The 18,187-nt window shown below is 38.2% G+C and overlaps 1 pseudogene; it reads left to right on the top strand.

The window, feature by feature from the left end:
- The first annotated feature begins 2,150 nt into the window (after positions 1-2,150).
- On the top strand, positions 2,151-3,213 carry LOC114318121 (uncharacterized; annotated as a pseudogene).
- Positions 3,214-18,187: the final 14,974 nt, after the last annotated feature.

Raw genomic sequence — 18,187 nt, 5'->3', positions numbered from 1 at the left:
TTCTTATAAAAGAAATCATGCAGAATATGGAAAATACTTCTGAAAATACAATGATGAGACCCAATAACACTTGTCAACAATATCGCAACCTCCATGCGCAAGATCTTCAAAGATCTTCGAAGATCTTCAAATTTTCCAACGACATTCTTGAACCCACTCATACATCGCCAAATGTATAACTGGGTTCAAGAACGTCGTTGGAAAATTCGAAGATCTTTGAAGATCTTTGAATAAAATTCGAATTCTCTAGAAATGATGAGAGGCTTAGATTCTTCAATAGTCGCAACTAAAAACACAATAGCAAAGGGATGATGAAGATAAGAGATTGGGTGAAGAACAAGGCAAAGTAGTTAGAGAGAGAGAATAATGGCAAGGCTCTTTCATGGATCTTCCACTTTCACTCTCAAGGTTGATAATGGAGAAGGGAAGTTAGTTCTTTCCTAAGAGTTATCTCTTCAAAATACATCCCTTGTAAAGCTATAGGTGGATGCTATTTATAGGCACCTCATGATGTAGGATGGAGCCCATGTGCAAGGCATATGGGGAATATTCTCTCTAACCACCTTGTCCGAGGAAGTGACTTCTTTGAGGATGAGGAAAATCCCGAAGAGGAGATCAACCTCTCGGCGAACCCTTCTTCTTAGCCACACCTAACCAATGATCCCCAATTATCCTGAAGGGTTAAGGGTAGTCCTAGAGGACGTCCTGCCGCAGAAGGGTCAGGGGTAGTTCAAGAGAACGTCCTACTACAAATATTGCCGAGTCTAAGGGATCCCCTAAATCGTGCCACCTCGACCCGAGTATAGGCTAGTTTAACCGAAGAGTGAATTTATCCCCACTCACCGTCCTCAGGATTGAGTCCTTTGTTTGGACTCCATTACGCCTATGGTTCTGGTACGTAGATCTCGAAAATCTCCGAGTCCGCAAGTGTTCTGGGACTCATTAATGGAGCGGCTTCTAGATTGCGTCTGAATCTGTTCAAAGCCAAGTGCTTCGGATCTCTAGGTTCGTGAATTGAAACCCTTTCGAGTCTGGGCCTGAGTAAGTCTCTAAGTTCGTGGATCCGAACCCTTTCGAGGCTTAGAGCGATTCAACCCATTTGATGGCGATAAATCCGGGCCCACCAATCTTGGACTTCCGATAAATTTAGGCCCACCAACGTTGGACTATTGGGGCTAATTAATTTAGTAGGCTCAAATTAGCTTCTCTTACATTTGCCCCTTGCGTGTATGAGAAATTTTAGTTTTCTCGAACATGCATAGTTTCACCTTTTCAGCCATGCTTCGCATTACATTTTTGGGAATATTTTGTCTTTGATAAAGTCTAAGGATAAAACTGATATCTCATCGTAATTTACGAATAAAAGTAACAAATAAGAATTTTTTTTTTTTGGCCACTGATTTAAAATAAAGCATCCTTTTTTTTTTGAAAACATAAAGGCCCCCCCCCACCCACCAACCCACGCGCGCGCGCACACACACATATATATATATATATATATATTTTTTTTTAGCATCGGCTTGAGCTTATTATTTTTTTTTTCTTTAACAGCTTATAAGAATTTCAAATTCAAAGATGCTCCAGAATATCCAAAGGCCCATTATCTACATATATAGCCTTAGAGCATCTTCAACCATGCTCTCTAAAATGCATCTTCAAAGTACACAAAAAAACTACCTTCTTTATTTTGCCTAACTAGTTTAGCTAGTGTACACTCCAACCATACTCTTTATTTTAGCTAATCAATCAAACTAACTTAACTAATTTTTAAAAGAAAACTATTATAAACATTAATAAATAAATAAATAATCTTTTTATAACAAATATATATAATTAAATAAATATATATAATTAAATTATTTATAAAAAAAAATATTTTCAAACAATCATATTATCTCAACGGTCATATTTTCAAATGGTAATATTCTCTCAACGATCATATTTTCAAACAGTAATATTCTCTAACGGACATATTCGTAACGGTCATATATTTTTGTTTATAAAAAGGATTTGCTCTTTCATTTTTACCAATTTGAACTATATTTCTCAACTTCATTCATTTTTTAATTATCATGGCTCGCAATACCATGAAAATGATTCTTAATGAGTTTGACGGTGATGACGAATTGTAGTTAATAACGATAGCTGCAATGGAAGAAGAGCGACTCAATAGAGAAAGATGTTTGAGAAGACGTAGTGGTTCCATTGAAGGCCATGCAGTTATTCATCGCGATCGAGTTCAAGGCCATGAGAGGCTTTATCGAGACTACTTCTCAGAAATAGCTATATATCCTGCCCATTTATTCAGGAGGAGATTCCGGATGAATCGATCTCTCTTTCTTCATATTCTATCTACAGTGGAAGCATACGATCCATATTTTGTCCAGAAACACAGATGCTGTTGGAATCATTGGTTTGTCTTCCCTTCAAAAAATGACAGCTGTTATGAGGATGCTCGCTTATGGAGTAGCAGATTCAGTGGACGATTATGTGAGAATTGGTGAAAGCACCGCCATAGAGAGTCTAAAACACTTTGTTAAGGCGGTGGTTGCAATGTTTTCTGAAACGTACTTGAGGAGCCCTAACAACGATGATATTTCAAGATTATTAGCGATGGGAAGCAATCGCGGGTTTCCTGGTATGTTAGGGAGCATTGATTGTATGCATTGGAAGTGGAAAAATTGTCCTACTGCACGGAAATGTATGTATTCTGGTCACATCCATGAACCAACTATTATTTTAGAGGCTGTGGCTTCTCAAGATTTATGGATATGGCATGCCTTTTTTGGGATGCCCGGATCTCATAACGACATCAATGTATTAGATCGTTCTTCTGTATTTTCACTCCTTACTCAAGGTCGTGCTCCTCCAGTCAATTACTCAATCAATAGAAATGATTATACGATGGGATACTATCTTGCCGATGGTATATATCCGCAATGTGCAACATTTGTCAAAACAATCTCATCTCCACAAGGGAATAAGCAAATATATTTTGCAAAAGCTCAAGAATCGGCAATGAAGGATGTTGAGCGAGCATTTGGTGTGCTCCAAGCATGTTTCGCGATTGTGCGAGGACCTGCACGTTTTTGGAAAACGGAAATAATGGAAGATATTATTATGGCATGCATAATAATGCATAACATGGTTGCTGAAGATGAGAGGGATGACAATGGATTAGACTTTATCATAGCGTACACCAGAACTTTTTGAATTCATTCAAAATCATCATCGCATCAGAGATAGAGGAACTCACTCCAAACTCAAACAGGACTTGGTCAAACACTTGTGGACACTATACGGAGACTCCTTGTGAAAAATACTAGTTGGTTCTTATTGATTTATGTACTAGCTTATATGCTTTAGTGAGTGTGTTTTCAAAAATATTTGTACTATTTTATGTGCTTTCAATAATATATCAATAATGATTTGTTTTTAATCTATGATCTTTAGTGATACTTAGAATAAATTTTTTCTGTCAATAAATCCCTAATATGGAGAATATGGAGAATTCTTAATCTTTCTTTACATCTCTCATTAATTTTGAGATCCAGGACTTGAATGGACAAGAATTCAAACCAACAAAATTCAAAGCATTGAGTGGTTTAAAGAGCAAAAATATAAATAGCACTAAATGTAAACCAGCAGAATTCAAACCAGGACTTGAATGGACAAGAATTCAAACCAACAGAATTCAATCCAGGATTTAGTGAGTGGTTTAAAGAGCAAAATATAAATAGCACTAAATGTAAATAGCACTAAATCCAAGTCAAAGCACTAAAATCCAACAAGAATTCAAACCAGCAAAATTCATCCATTTCATATTTCAAAGCACTGTTGCCATTTCATATTTCAACCAGCAAAATTTGAAACAAACCCAACTCTAAATCCAAGTCAAAGCACTAAAATTCTGAATACCAAAAACAGATGTGCTAGCAAACCCAAAAATAAAATCCAGTCAAACTTAAATTAAATAAAAACATAGCTTCAAAACTAAATAAAAACAATTAATTCCTTTTTTCAAGGATTTGCATCTGACGTTGGCAAATATATTGTGCTTGCAATGGAGGCATAATACTTGTATCCATTGACATGATTCTCTCTTCCTCTCTCCTTTCCTCCAATGCAAGCCTTCGTTCCTCTCTCCTTTCCTCATTTTCAATCCTCCGTTCCTTTTGAAGATAAGATTTCTCAAATATCTCTATTTTCTTCTCATTTGTTATGTCATTCTTTACCTTTATCTCTTCTAAGAGCTTCACAAAAGGCGACTCTGTAACATTATTTCCAAGATCTTTAGCTTTGGTTTTCTTTGCGGCCTTCCTTCCTATTGGTCTTTCCACAACATCATAGTTATCATTGTTCTCTAAGTTTACTGAATCTGGTGTACAAGCGGTTGATGTTGCCGGAGATGCATTTTTTGTGCTTTTTTTCTTCTTTGTTGTTGTATCTTCCATCCACTTTGGTTGGGATCTCAATTCATTCCAACAATGCTCAAAGGGAAAGTTCGAGTGATACAAGTCTTTGTACAATTTTTTGGCATCCTGAATCTGAAAAATAGATTAAATAATAATCACTATCATGCAATGAATAATATATATTCATTATAGGTACAAAATTAAATTGTAGTAATACCTTGTCTTTTTCAGTCGAACCACTTCGATTCAACCGTTCAACTTGAGCAAAACATCCGCAAAATTTATTTGTGGCAAGTTGAATCGTCGACCACCGATTCATTAGAGAAGTTTGAGATCTTTCAGAATCGAAGGTTTTGTACTTGTTGTAGTTCTCCCACACTCTTAACCAATATGCCTTTGACTTTTGCTCATTTCCTCTAATTGGATCTAAGCTAATATTAAGCCATGAAGATATGAGCATTATGTCTTCCTCTTCGGTGAAATTCCCTTTGCGTTGTGACATCTTTGTAGTTTGAGTAATAATTTCAAGAGAGAATGATAAAGATTGACTCTCTTGTTGAAGAGCTTCAGTGGTAAAATCATGGTCAACGTCAAACTTGTTCATTAGGTTGCTAAAATACGGATTTCCTTGATATTCCATCTAAAGCACAATTGTTCATACCACACAAAAAGAAAAGAAAAGAAAAAGTATCAATTCATGGCCTAATTCCAAAAATAATGAATTAGGGAATGGTGGACATAATTGGAACAAAGTAATTTAAAATTGGAACAAATCTGATTCATAATGGACATAAACATCTTTGAAAGTAATTTAAAATTGAAACAAATCTGATTCATAGTGGACATAATTGAACATCTTTGAAAGTAATTTAAAATTGGACATAATTGGACATAATGGATAAATCTGATTCATAATGGAACAAAGTAATTTATAATTGGACATAATTGGACATCTTTGAAAGTAATTTAAAAGTTTCCTGATTCACAATTGGAACAAATCTGATTCATAATGCATAGAAAGTAATTTGATCCCATTTAAAATTTCCCTAATGTATGGGAACTAATCTAATTCACAATTCATAGAAAGTAATTTAAAATTTTCCATGCTCTCGATTTAAAACAACTGGTGATAATCAACTGGTGATAAAAAAGAGTTTAGTGGTTTCTGAACATATGTCATTACTGTATTTTTTAGAATATAGATATAAAAATTATAAAACATAGACAAACTATAATTTCTTCAAACATGCTATCCTATGAAGCACACCAATGTATTTGCATCTATACAGATATATAAACATATTTATGGTTAGAAATTAATTTTCTTTAAGTATCTATAGCCTACCTTGAAAACAATATGTGACAATTCTTGTGTAGCATTAATAATTAGAGCATCAGTTATAGCAAAAAAAATTAGAGCATCAGTTGCTTAGAATCGCATGATTCATAATTGTTTAGTACAAAGCCAAGTCTTAGTGCTCAAGACTCAACTAATAAAACAACTTTCATAGACATTTCTCAAACACTTACAAAATAGACTAATTAATTAGCAGAGCAATCAGTAACACATAATATAAAACATGTAGAGGACAATTCTTTGAGGCAATTCTTGGTTGGAATTGTGGGGTAATATAATATAAAACAATCAGTAACCCTCTACACATCAGTAACAATCAATTCTTGGCTGCAATTAGTAACAATCAATAACACATAATATAAAACATGTATAGATTCTTGGCTGGAATTGTGGGGTCAATTCTTTGAGGCAATTTATCGAACATATAGAGGACATTGGAGAAATCCCTCTACACATTGAAAAACCTATCATCAAGCAATCTACAAAAGCAAATACAACAAAATATAAAAGTGAATCACTCAATCTACCAGGCACATTGCATAAACACTGAATATAAAATCCAAAATCCAATTTTTTACCCCCAAAAAAAGTATCGAATGCAGCTTTAAATATACAAAAATAGCATGAAAATACAGACCAACAAACAAAAATCATTAATTTTGACAATGATGCACCCTCAAATATGATAGCTTCAAATAAATCATCAACGGTTGATACCCAGTGCCTATCATCAATTTCCCAATGAACAATTTCAGTACACAAACCCAATTTTTTTAAATGGATTGCCCTAAATCATGTATTCCTTTGCAGATAGATGATGGAGAAGAACAGGGAAATGGAGAAAGAGAAAGAGAGAGAAAGAGAAAGAGAGCCATACCTGGGATCATTAGTGGGTTGGAACAGAGATGGAACAGGCAGCGATAGGGGTCAACACAATGGCGGGAAAAATGTTTTGCCTAGCAATGGATGCTGGCTACCTGTGGAGAGCGAAAACGAGAATTGGCAAAATGCCTCTTCAGTTGCAGAGCCCGTTGGAGCTTCGAAATCCAACTTCAATAAGCAAAATGCCTAATTCTCTCCTTTTAACTCCTGCGTTGGAGATGCTCTTAGCCTTAGCACATTTGAGGCCATCTAAGTCAAACTTTTCCCTTTTCTTTTATATTATTTTTTTTTCTTTTGAGGATAAGGACAAAAACACCTAATCTTTCTTTTTTTGGCAAGACCTATTCGACAGGCACACTTTCTCTCTCTAAAAAGAGAGACCAAGCTTCTTCTTCTTCAGGAAGCTCTATTTCTATAATACCAAAGGCTGCTGCCGTGTAGTGCACTGGCCTCCATCACAGCTCCAAGCAACGCTATTGCCGAAGACCCACACCACTGTGCACGTCGTCCGTCGCCATAGCTTTGGTTACCACTAGTGTCGCATCTCAGCCACTGGTTCATGCCGACACCAGCCCAGCTCATTGCTGGCTGGCCTATCCTTCGCACCCGATGCCTTGTGCCAACGCCAAACCAACCTATCGTCAGCCTTTCTTTGCCGAAACTTCGCCTCTGGCCTCGGCTGCATAATGCCAACCACACGCCGCCCACTCAACGCGTCGTGTGGCCTTGCTTAACGTCGCTCCGCTCGTCCCCCTCTCGGCCCAACAATACCTTTCAGAAATCAGACCACACAGCTCAGTTTTACTTGCACAGTGCTTACTCTGCCCATTTCTTTTATTTCTTCTACACTACTTCAGATCTGTAAACTATTTTCTGCCGAAACCCTCTTCTCCTTATATTTTTGGATCTGTGGGTAAGCTTTTATGAAGACTCATTTTTGTACTTCAAAAAACACATTTATGAACTTCTTGCAATGGATCTTCAAATGCTAATTTGCTTTTGTGAGTCTTGAGTTTCTGATTGTTGCTCATTGTTTTTTTTTTTAGAAAGAAAATAAGACTCTGTTAAACCCTTATTAATTGCTTGGCCATTGAGAGAAAAGAAATGCTCTGATATTGAATTTTGCTAATCTTTGTTTTACTGAGGTAGCTGAATCACCGATTTTGAACATAATATATCTGTTGATAATGCTTGATAACATATATTTTGAATCCTCACTTGGGATCTGAACTATACTGATGTTGTGACTTGTTAAATCTAAGAATGATGAAATTTTGCTGCTCACTTATGTGTCTGAACTACTGTTACTAGATCTTGAACTCATGTTGACAAATTTGACATAAATAGAATATTTGATGCTTGCATTGAACTATTGATGTCAAGGGCAGAGATGTGATAGGAATGATTTTTGTTGCTAGCTTCGAAGATAGTGGATGTCATTCTTAAACTCTTGGCGTAGAATTCTTCGTAGAATTTGTTAATATGATGAAACACCTTACTTGAGCTCCATCTACTTGATGAATGAATTTTGATACTTTTTTTATGAACACTTTGGTTGAGAGAATGAATTTCCATGATATAGAACAGGGCCATATATTGTTTTGTTGATCTTGTGGATGCTTGGGAAATTTTGTTTGAACATTGCTGCTTTACGTTAGCTTGAGAGGAACCAACCCGGGGAGACAACACCTTGATTGTTGCATTTTCATGAACTTGCTCGGAGGAGTAGAATTGTTGTAGCTTAAATAGATCATTATTATTTGTTGATGTTGCCCCATTCTAATAATGCCTGAATCATGATCTCAAATTGATATTGCTCGTCTTGTTTGTTGACTTTGTTATTTAAGGAGAATGAATTCTTGTAACAACTCCACGACCCCAGTGCTCTCAGAACCCGCACTAATGAAAGCAAGGGCTGTTCTTCGGAAGTCTGAACAGAAGCAAGACTGTCCCTCAAGAGTCTGAAAGTAGCACACACCCTACTTCGGCAAGAAGGATCCCTCTGGAAGGCAACCAAATCTATCAAGCTTGCACCAACAGAAGTAAAGATTGTCTCTTGAAAGTTTGAGCGGAAGCAAGGTTGTCCCATAGAAGTCCGAAGTTGTCTCTCAAGAGTCCGAATAGTAGTACATACCCTACTTCGGCAAGAAAGATCCCTGTCTACAAGCTTGCCCCAACAGAAGTAAAGATTGTTTTTCGGAAGTCCAAGTGGAAGCAAGGCCATCTCTCCAAAGTCCGCGTGAAAGCAAGGCTGTCCCTTGGAAGTTCGAGTGGATGCACACTTCTACTTCGGCAGATAATAGAAGTAAAGGCCACGACCTCAGGGCCCTCAGAACCCGCACTAATAAGAGTAACGACTATTCCTCAGAAGTCTGAATAGAAGCAAGGTTGTCCCTCAGGAGTCCGACTAGTAGCATACACCCTGCTTCGGCAAGAAAGCACTAATGAGAGCAAGGGTTGTCCTTTGGAAGTCTGAACGAAACCAAAACTGCCCCTCAGGAGTCCGAATGGAAGCAAGGGCTATCCCTCGAAAGTCCGGGGCCTTCAGAACCCACGCTAATAAACGTAAGGGTTGTTCCTCGGAAGTCTGAACGGAAGCAAGGTTGTTCCTCAAGAGTTCAAAAGTAGCACACACTCTACTTTGGCAAGAAAGATCCCTTATGGCAGGCAATCGAGTCTCGAGGAATTGATGAAAGCAAGGTCTGTTCTTCGAAAGTTTGAGTGGGAGCACACACTCTACTTCAATAAGAAAGATCCTCGAAGCTCGTATTGATGGAAGTGAGGTCTTCTTCAAACCTGCACTAATGAAAATAAGGGCTATCTCTCGGAAGTCCGAACAGAAGCAAGGCTATCCCTTACGAGTTCAAATAGTAGCACGCACCCTACTTAATCTCTTCTGACAAGAAACTGAGTCTCGAGGGCTATTCTTTGAAAGTCTAAGTGGGAGCACATATTCTTCTTCAGTAAGAAAGATCCTTGAAGCTTGCACTGATGGAAACGAGGTCTGTTCTTCAAAAGTCTGAGTGTGAGTACACACTCTGTTTCAACAAAAAAGATCCTCGAAGCTCGCACTGATGGAAACAATGGCTATTCTTCGGAAGTCCGAGTGGGAACACACACTCTGCTTCAATCAAGAAATACCCTCGAAGCTTGCTCTGATGAAAGTAAGGGTTGTTCTTTAGAATCCATTTTGACAGGCAACCGAGTCTTAAAGGGCTGTTCTTCGAAAGTCTAAATGAGAACACACACTCTACTTCAATAAGAAAGACCATCGAATCTTGCACTGATGGAAGTAAGGGCTGTCCCTCGGAGGTCCGAGTGGAAGCACACTCTTTTCTTTGGCAAGAAAGATCCCTCGAAGCTCACACTGATAGAAGTAAGGGTTGTTCTTCGAAAGTTCGAGTGGGAGCACACACTCTATTTTAGCAAGAAAGACCCTCAAAGCTTGCATTGAAAGAAGCAATAGTTGCTCTTCGGAGGTCCAAGTTGGAGCACACACTATTTCGGCAACTAATGGAAGCAAAGGTTGTCCCTCTCCGAGTGGGAGTACACTTCTACTGCGTCAAGAAAAGCCCCTTCAGGTTAGTAACCAAGTCTACTATTCCTCTTTCTTCTTCGAGGGGCAACAAAAATTGAAAACTGTCTGAAGCAACACAACACAACACAATAAAGATATACAATATAGAGAAAATAACTTCTAATGGAGATACACAATATAGAAGAAATAAATTTTCTTCATAACATAAGAAAGATAGAACTGAACAATGCCGTAAATACAAATTGTAATTGTTATAGATAGACTTCTTCTACGGAATGTCGACATTTGCCCCTAGAGTTGCAAGGCCATTTGGAAAGCTTTCACCAGCGGCTCGAGTTATGGCCGTCATACACCATCATAGCCACGTCTTCTAATATATCCTGGGCCCCCTGTTCTTTAAACTCTAGCTCATGTGCGTCGACTTTCTTTCTAAAGATCTTCTTAAGGGTCTGGTATTTTTCCGTAGGATGTCCTAGAGATTGGTGGAAAACACAATAATTAGGACCCTCGCGGTCCTTATTCGACAAAAGCTCTTCGATACGAGGCAACTTTAGTTCTCCATCTGCCACCAATTTGGTAACTAAGGCCTTCACCTCCTCAACACTACACGGAAAAAGAGTGTCATCTTCATAGTTTTTTCTCTTCTGACCTCTGAGTTCCTCCCCCTGCGACTTTCGTGTAGAAGACGCGGAAGCCGCAGTGACAGAAGGTCCTCGGGATGACTTGAAGCTTGTTTTATAACTAGTCTCAAACCCGATCTCCTGAGATTGTGGTATGTTGATGTTCCGAGATGCTTCAATTAGTGCTGAGAAGGTAGACAACTTGTGATTAACAAGAAGCATCTTGTACCCGTTCAATGCCCCTTTAACACAGATTTGGACCAAGTAGCTTTCCTCCACAGCCTCATAATAGTCCATGGCTTTGTCTTGGAATCTCTTCACATATTCAAGAATGTCTTCACCTTCTTGTTGCTTTTCCTTACATAGGATAAGTGCGGTTACCTTCTCAGTCGCTTGAAAGAATTTGGCGTGGAATTTGTTGACCATCTCCTCCCAACTCCGAACAGAGTTTGGGGTCAAGTTAACGTACCAACTATATGCTCGGTCGGTAAGGGACTTGGAGAATTCTCTCAATCGGAGGACATGATTTGAACCATGAATCTCCAAAGTCTCGATGAAACGAACAACATGTTCTCGAGCATTTCCTTGTTTGCCATCGAATTTGATATACTTCAGCACTATGTACCCTTCGGGTATGGATAACTCAATATCTCAATAGGGTATGGTGGCTTAACATTCGGATCGGGCAAAGAGGGTAAAGTCCTCTTGCCCTGTTCGAGATCGAACATGGCTTGCACATCAACGAGAGTGAGAAATTGTTGAGGGAGAGAACTTGATAGTGGTATTCCTGGAACTTGGCTTGTAGACCCGAAGACTGAACTTGGAGCGACTTGGCCATTTGGGTGTTGAGAATTCATCATTAGTGAAGACACATGATGATATTGGCCATCGGCACCTATGGACATGCCATTTGGTGATGGGACGTTGTATTGGGTCCCATAAAGTTCATTGCATGCCACAGCTATACTGGGTTGGACTTGCAAACTTGGCGTCGGAGCTAAAGGAGGCTCACTCGGCACATAAGTAGAATTTACAATCGGTAGAACAAAATTAGGCATGGATAAAGCACCATATTGTAAAGAAATTTCTGTAGGCCTTCCTTGAACTTCCACAGCCATTAGAACACCATTCATCGCATTGGAAACTCCTTCAACCATCGCTGGACCATGGCTCGATCCTCAAGATGTGTGATTTTGCGCTCCATGGGCCGTAGGTTGGCCATGACTTGTTCCTCCTAGCACTTGATTTTGCACAGCATTTTGTATAACTTCAGGGAGAATTTGGGGGTGGATCTTGATGGTTTTGACCATTCCCAACATTACCATGAAGTTGTTGATGCTTGTCGGTGCCAATTTGACCTCCATTTGTTGCTGGTGGTGCGAAATTCCAACTCATCACTAACATGGTGTGGGTGAGATTTTGAAGGGTCGTGAGAATCTCTTGTTGAGTGTGTTGGAGTCCTTGAATGGCTTCAAGGATGAGAGGTACGTCTTGAACTTGAGTCATCTCATCACCACCGTTGGAAGAGCCTTGTTGATGAACTTCTTCTTCTCTCGTCATCTTTACCGAAGTTATGTAGACTCCGAATCTTGTTGAGACTATTAACCAATATGCCTCCCCAGCGGAGTCGCCAAATGTATGAGTGGGTTCAAGAATGTTATTGGAAAATTCGAAGATCTTTGAAGAAAATTCGAATTCTCTAGAAATGATAAGAGGCTTAGATTTTTCAATAGTCGTAACTAGAAACACAATAACAAAGAGATGATGGAGATAAGAGATTGGGTGAAGAAGAAGGCAAACTAGTTAGAGAGAGAATAATGGCAAGGCTCTCTCATGGATCTCTAACTTCCACTCTCAAGGATGATAATGGAGAGGGAAATTAGTTCTTTTCCAAGAGTTATCTCTCCAAAATCCATCCCTTGTAAAGCTATGGGTGGGTGCTATTTATAGGCACCTCATGATGTAGGATGGAGCCCATGTGCAAAGCACATGGGAAATATTCTCTCTAACTACCTTGTCCGAGGAGGTTACCTCTTCGAGGATAAGGAAAATCCCAAAGAGGAGATCAACCTCTCGGTGAACCCTTCTTCTTAGCCATACCTGACCAATGATCCCCAATCATCCTAAAGGGTTAGGGGTAATCCCAGAGGATGTTTTGCCGCAGAAGGGTCAGGGGTAGTTCAAGAGAACGTCCTGCCACAAATATTGTCAAGTCTCAGGACCCCCTAGATCGTGCCACCTCGGCCTGGGTATAGGCTAGTTTAACCAAAGAGTGAATTTATCCCCACTCACCGTCCTCAGGATCGGGTCCTTTGTTCGGACTCCATTAAGCCCATGGTTCTGGTACATAGATCTCGGAAAGCTCTGAGTCCGCAAGTGTTCTAGGACTCATTAATGGAGTGGCTTCTAGATTGCGTCTAAATCCGTTCGAAGCCAAGTGCTTCAGATCTCTAGGTTCGTGAATTTGAACCCTTTCGAGTCCGAGCCTAAGTAAGTCTCTAAGTTCATGGATCCGAACCCTTTCGAGGCTTAGAGCGATTCGGCCCCTTTGATGGCAATAAATCCGGGCCCACCAATCTTGGACTTGCGATAAATTCAGGCCCACCAACATTGGACTATTGGGCCTAATTAATTTAGTGGGCTCAAATTAGCTCCTCTTATATACAGAATATAGAAAATGCTTATTCAAATACGATGATGAGACCCAATAACACTTTTCAACAATATCGTGACCTCCACGCACAAAAGCTAACGTTGGTGATAAGAACATTCATCTATTGAATATCTTACAACACCTTGTAGTTGGTTTTTTCACACTCCTTGGAGGGGTTTAGTCTCCTCGGATGCGATTGTCTCTACAGTTCGGACTCCCGTAGTTCTGAATCTGGTTTCACAAGTGCAATGTGAAACAGAAAAATGAATGAGAGTCCAAATCCGACAAATCTTAGAAAATTAATTAATCATCAGAGATGCCAAAAATGGACTATATTGTCAGATTTCAGAATCGCCACCTAAATATTTTTGAAAAATTTAGAAAACTTGTGACTCGTGCCGAAGGCCACTTGTCCGCCATAACCAAAGTGTCTCGGTTTAGGAACTTTGGTATGAGAGAAAGGTTATGAATTGAGTACCTCACTCACCCGATCAAAGATCGGCTTCTACTAAATTATGATGTGAATTTTATGGACATTATATGCTCATGTTCCAATTATTTAATATACTAACATTACTATATGAAGCAAACAAGTATAGACCACGTCACTTACTTTGGAATGCTTTGATTTCATGCTTTTTGGAAAAGAGTTTTCGAATATGTGCAACTCAAAGGAAAAATGAGCTCATATGTACAATAATCAAAGTCATTTCAAGCTAAGCAAAATAGCCTCCATCCACAGGCATTCATAGAGATATTTCAAGTAAGCGAGTAACCTCATGGTAGTATGCTCGACATGGCAACACAAACACATATATGATATGCTAAAGCAAAAATGCTCACCTAGTACTCAAACGAAACAAGCCGAAGAAAGGAAGATAGTTAGAAAAATGCATGATCCTAAAAAAATGCACATGACTAATGCAACACACACGAAATGTAGATTCGACTACTAATCATGATATGTGAATCAACTCAAAGCATGAGGTAGCGCACATAATCAAGTATGAAATGTATAACGACATTAAGTGTGATGAGCCAAACCTTAATGCATGCGAAAATAGATACAAAGCATGGAAATGATAAAAGAAAATATGATGCTATATACAACCACAATAAGCATGTAAATAAAATGGAGAAATAAATGGAAGTTGGAAAACATGCATCAAATGTTACAAATTTTCCCTTGGACAAGAGGGTTTGAATGTCCTAATTAACTAATTATTACAAACACAAATGAATAAACTAATTATCTAATTATTAACTAATTATTACAAAATACGAATCTCAAAAGCGACTAATCTAAGGAATTGAATGTGCGGCGAGGAATCGCATGCGCACAAGCAGGAACATCCTCTGAAAACCTCTCTGCTTGTTGCCAGAAATTGCCTTGTTCACAGTTAAAAAATAGTTTTGTTTTGGCCTCAAGATCTGCTCTGTTTTGCTAAAAAATTAACACTGTCGTACAAGATAATTGGCCAGCTGGCTTGATTAGATGGTTTACTGTACAGAGAAATGATCGGGTCAGCCACAATTTATAGAGAAAACCCTGCCGCAATAGAACTGGCAAAACAGAGGGTTTCTAAAATATGTTCATCCTCCTGCTTCCTCCTGTCATGAAGATTTTCAAGGAGGGAATTGGTTTGCTTTACAACTCATCAAACATCCCTAGGGTATTTAGATGATGAGTCATGAAGAAACGGGACGGAGTATTCATTGGATACAAAACTAAAGCTAATTAAGAAAGTATTCAAAGAGATGGCTGAAACCTACAATATCTCATGAAAAAAAAAGAGTAAGTGATTATTCAAATTTGGAGAGAAGAGATCAGTTATGTTTGAAAGAGAAGCTTATTAACAAAAGATTACATCATTGAGGAAGTGATTAGCGACTCTTCTTCCTACTCATGGAACATGGATTAAAATCCATTTCCATGCTTCAAAAGGAACTAGAAGAGAGTTTCTAATACCTCCGATGCAAGAACTCTAATATAGCTTCAAAACAAAAATCAAAACAAGACTAAGTAAATGAATGAAAACTATGAAAAATTTGGTGTATGCTCATCTTCCTACTCATGGAATAAGGATGAGACATCCATTTCCATGCTTCAAAGATGTAACTAAAAGAGAGCTTACAACAACTTTGAGGAAAAGAGAGAATCATGAATCAAGCTATCTATTTAAGGCTTTAAACACACAACTCGTCAAAAATTGTTGATAACTCCTCTTTTAGTCATGGAATAAGGATGAGACATCCATTTCCATGTTTCGAAGATGATCGAGAAGAGAGTTTTTCAACACTTTTGACATGGAAGCTACAACCTAGCTTCAAGGTGGACAACAACAATAGTATGAAAGCAAGAAATTCATAGCTAGTTAAGCGCAACTTATGGCAAGATGGCTAAGCCTAAGCTCTAATCCTCCCATGACTATAAGGTTCCAAGATATAAAAGGAAAGCTATAAAATAGATTAGCCACTATATCCTAAACATGCCAAATCCGTGAGGACTTACAACAATACAAATATGATATTCAAAGCATAGGAAGTGTGAGCACATGCATTGGGGAGGACAAGGACCCTTTTATAAGTCCATATTCAATTCATATCACACAAAACCAATCTAAAACAATGCTAAAAGTGCTGAAATTTAACCAAATGAAATGAAAAGAAAGTGAAAAAAAGTAAAAGAAAACAAAGGGTGCACAACTAGTGAACTAGCCAATGGAAGGGTGGCTAGCTCTCCCACTTTTAATAAAATTTTAATCACGTTTTAAGCTTAAAAATAACTCTGAAATCAGGATGTATAGACAAGAGAAAGAGAGAGAAAATGTGATGAAAAAGTTCAAAGTTCACCTCTTGAAAAAGAGGAAGATCTTCTTAGTTAACAAACCTCAATCTAAACACCCTCAAGTATCTGAAATAATGTTCAAAAATTCAACAAAAAAACTTCAAGTTTAAGCTTTAATGGTGTATTTATATTCAAGAGGGTAGAGAAGTGTGTTGGACAAGCTTCTAAGTCTTTGGCAATTTTTTCTAACCCCAAACTCTAAGAGGAGGTGCTGTATTTATAGAATTTTAGCTTCTCATGTCAGAAATATCTCCAAAAAAGACAGCTAGTCCAAATCCCGTGCATGGGAGCAACTTACTACTGCAAAATATCTTCTGCGCAGAACATGGCCGGCCGGCCAAGAGGATGAACGGTCGGTCCAATAAAATTGGCCTGCCTACCATCTGTTGGCATGCTGTTCTCTGAGTGGTCAGGCTAGGGAAAAAAAGAGAAGGTTTTTGGTCAAAATGGGGTGCAAAGTTTAGGTTTTAAAGCTTGAAAAATAATTCTTTTGTTGAAGTTTCGAAAGATTGCACAGTGTAACATTTCATCATCGGGTATTCAGAATGAAACACCCAAGTCTAAGGGGCGGTCAAAATGGGGTGTCTACACACCCATTGCTGTTGTGTTTGGCAAAGTCAGTAGCACATAAGGATGATACAAAGGAGAAAATAATTCTTATAAAATAAATTATGCAGAATATGAAAAATACTTCTTCAAATACAATGATGAGACCCAATAACACTTGTCAACAGTATTGCGACCCCCATGCGCAAGAGGCAACCTTGGTGATAAGAACATTCATTTATTGAATGTCTTATAACACCCATTGCTGCTACGTTTGGCAAAGTCAACAGTAGATAAGGATGATACAAAGGAGGAAATAATTCCTATAGAAAAAATTATGCAGAATATGGAAAATACTTCTTCAAATACAATGATGAGACCCAATAACACTTGTCGACAATATCGCGACCCCCACGTGTAAGAGCCAACCTTGGTTATAAGAATATTCATCTATTGAATGTCTTATAACACCCCTTATTGCTGCATTTGGCAAAGTCAGTAGTATATAAGGATGATACAAAAGAGAAAATAATTCATATAGAAAAAATTATGTAGAATATGGAAAATACTTCTTCAAATACAATGATGAGACCCAATAACGCTTGTTAACAACATCGCAAACCCTACACGCGCAGTGCGGCAGGTCCAACTAGTATATATAAAAAGTGAGGGATGTTTTTGAATATTGAATAGTGTAGACACCCCATTTTGACCAACCTTAAGACTTGGGCACTTTCTATTGATTACTCGATGATAACAATCAGAATGTGTTCCCTAGTAGTCCTCAATAAGAAAAATGGAATTTGAGCTTTAATCCCAACATCCACACATTTTTGGCCAAACTATTTTAGGCCTTAAAACCCTCTTTTCAAAATATCTTCCCAAATATTTCTACGATGTTCCGAGGATCCCATTTCAATTAAAATATTGCACTTTTCAGTAAACTGAGTAAGGACAAAGCGGAAATAAATGGAAGGGAGGTGAACTCTTTGAAAAAAATATTTGAAAACATCTTCTTTATAGGTTTGGATGGGTTTGGATTTGAAGGAAACAAGAGGGAATTGAAGAAAACTAGTTTAGGAAAAGAATGAACGTCAAATCATTAAGAAGGAAATGAACAGCCTTTACTAAATTAGACATATCTCTTTGTATACTTGGAATTTAGATGTGAGGCTATCACCATTGAAAAGTAGGCTTCTGGGGTTTCAATTAGATTAAAGAACTACCTAAAACCAAGTCCGAATAAGGGAGATATGCCCATTTGAAATTGGGCTAAAGAGCAGATTTTGTTGACCTGACTTGTGGAAAATGAACAACCTTCACTAAAT

This window comes from Camellia sinensis, chromosome 6 (genome assembly GCF_055761805.1).
Source record: "Camellia sinensis isolate YWXY chromosome 6, ASM5576180v1, whole genome shotgun sequence".
Taxonomy (NCBI): Eukaryota; Viridiplantae; Streptophyta; class Magnoliopsida; order Ericales; family Theaceae; genus Camellia; species Camellia sinensis.
Note: the sequence above shows the minus strand (reverse complement) of the source record. Positions and strands in the feature narration are given on the sequence as shown.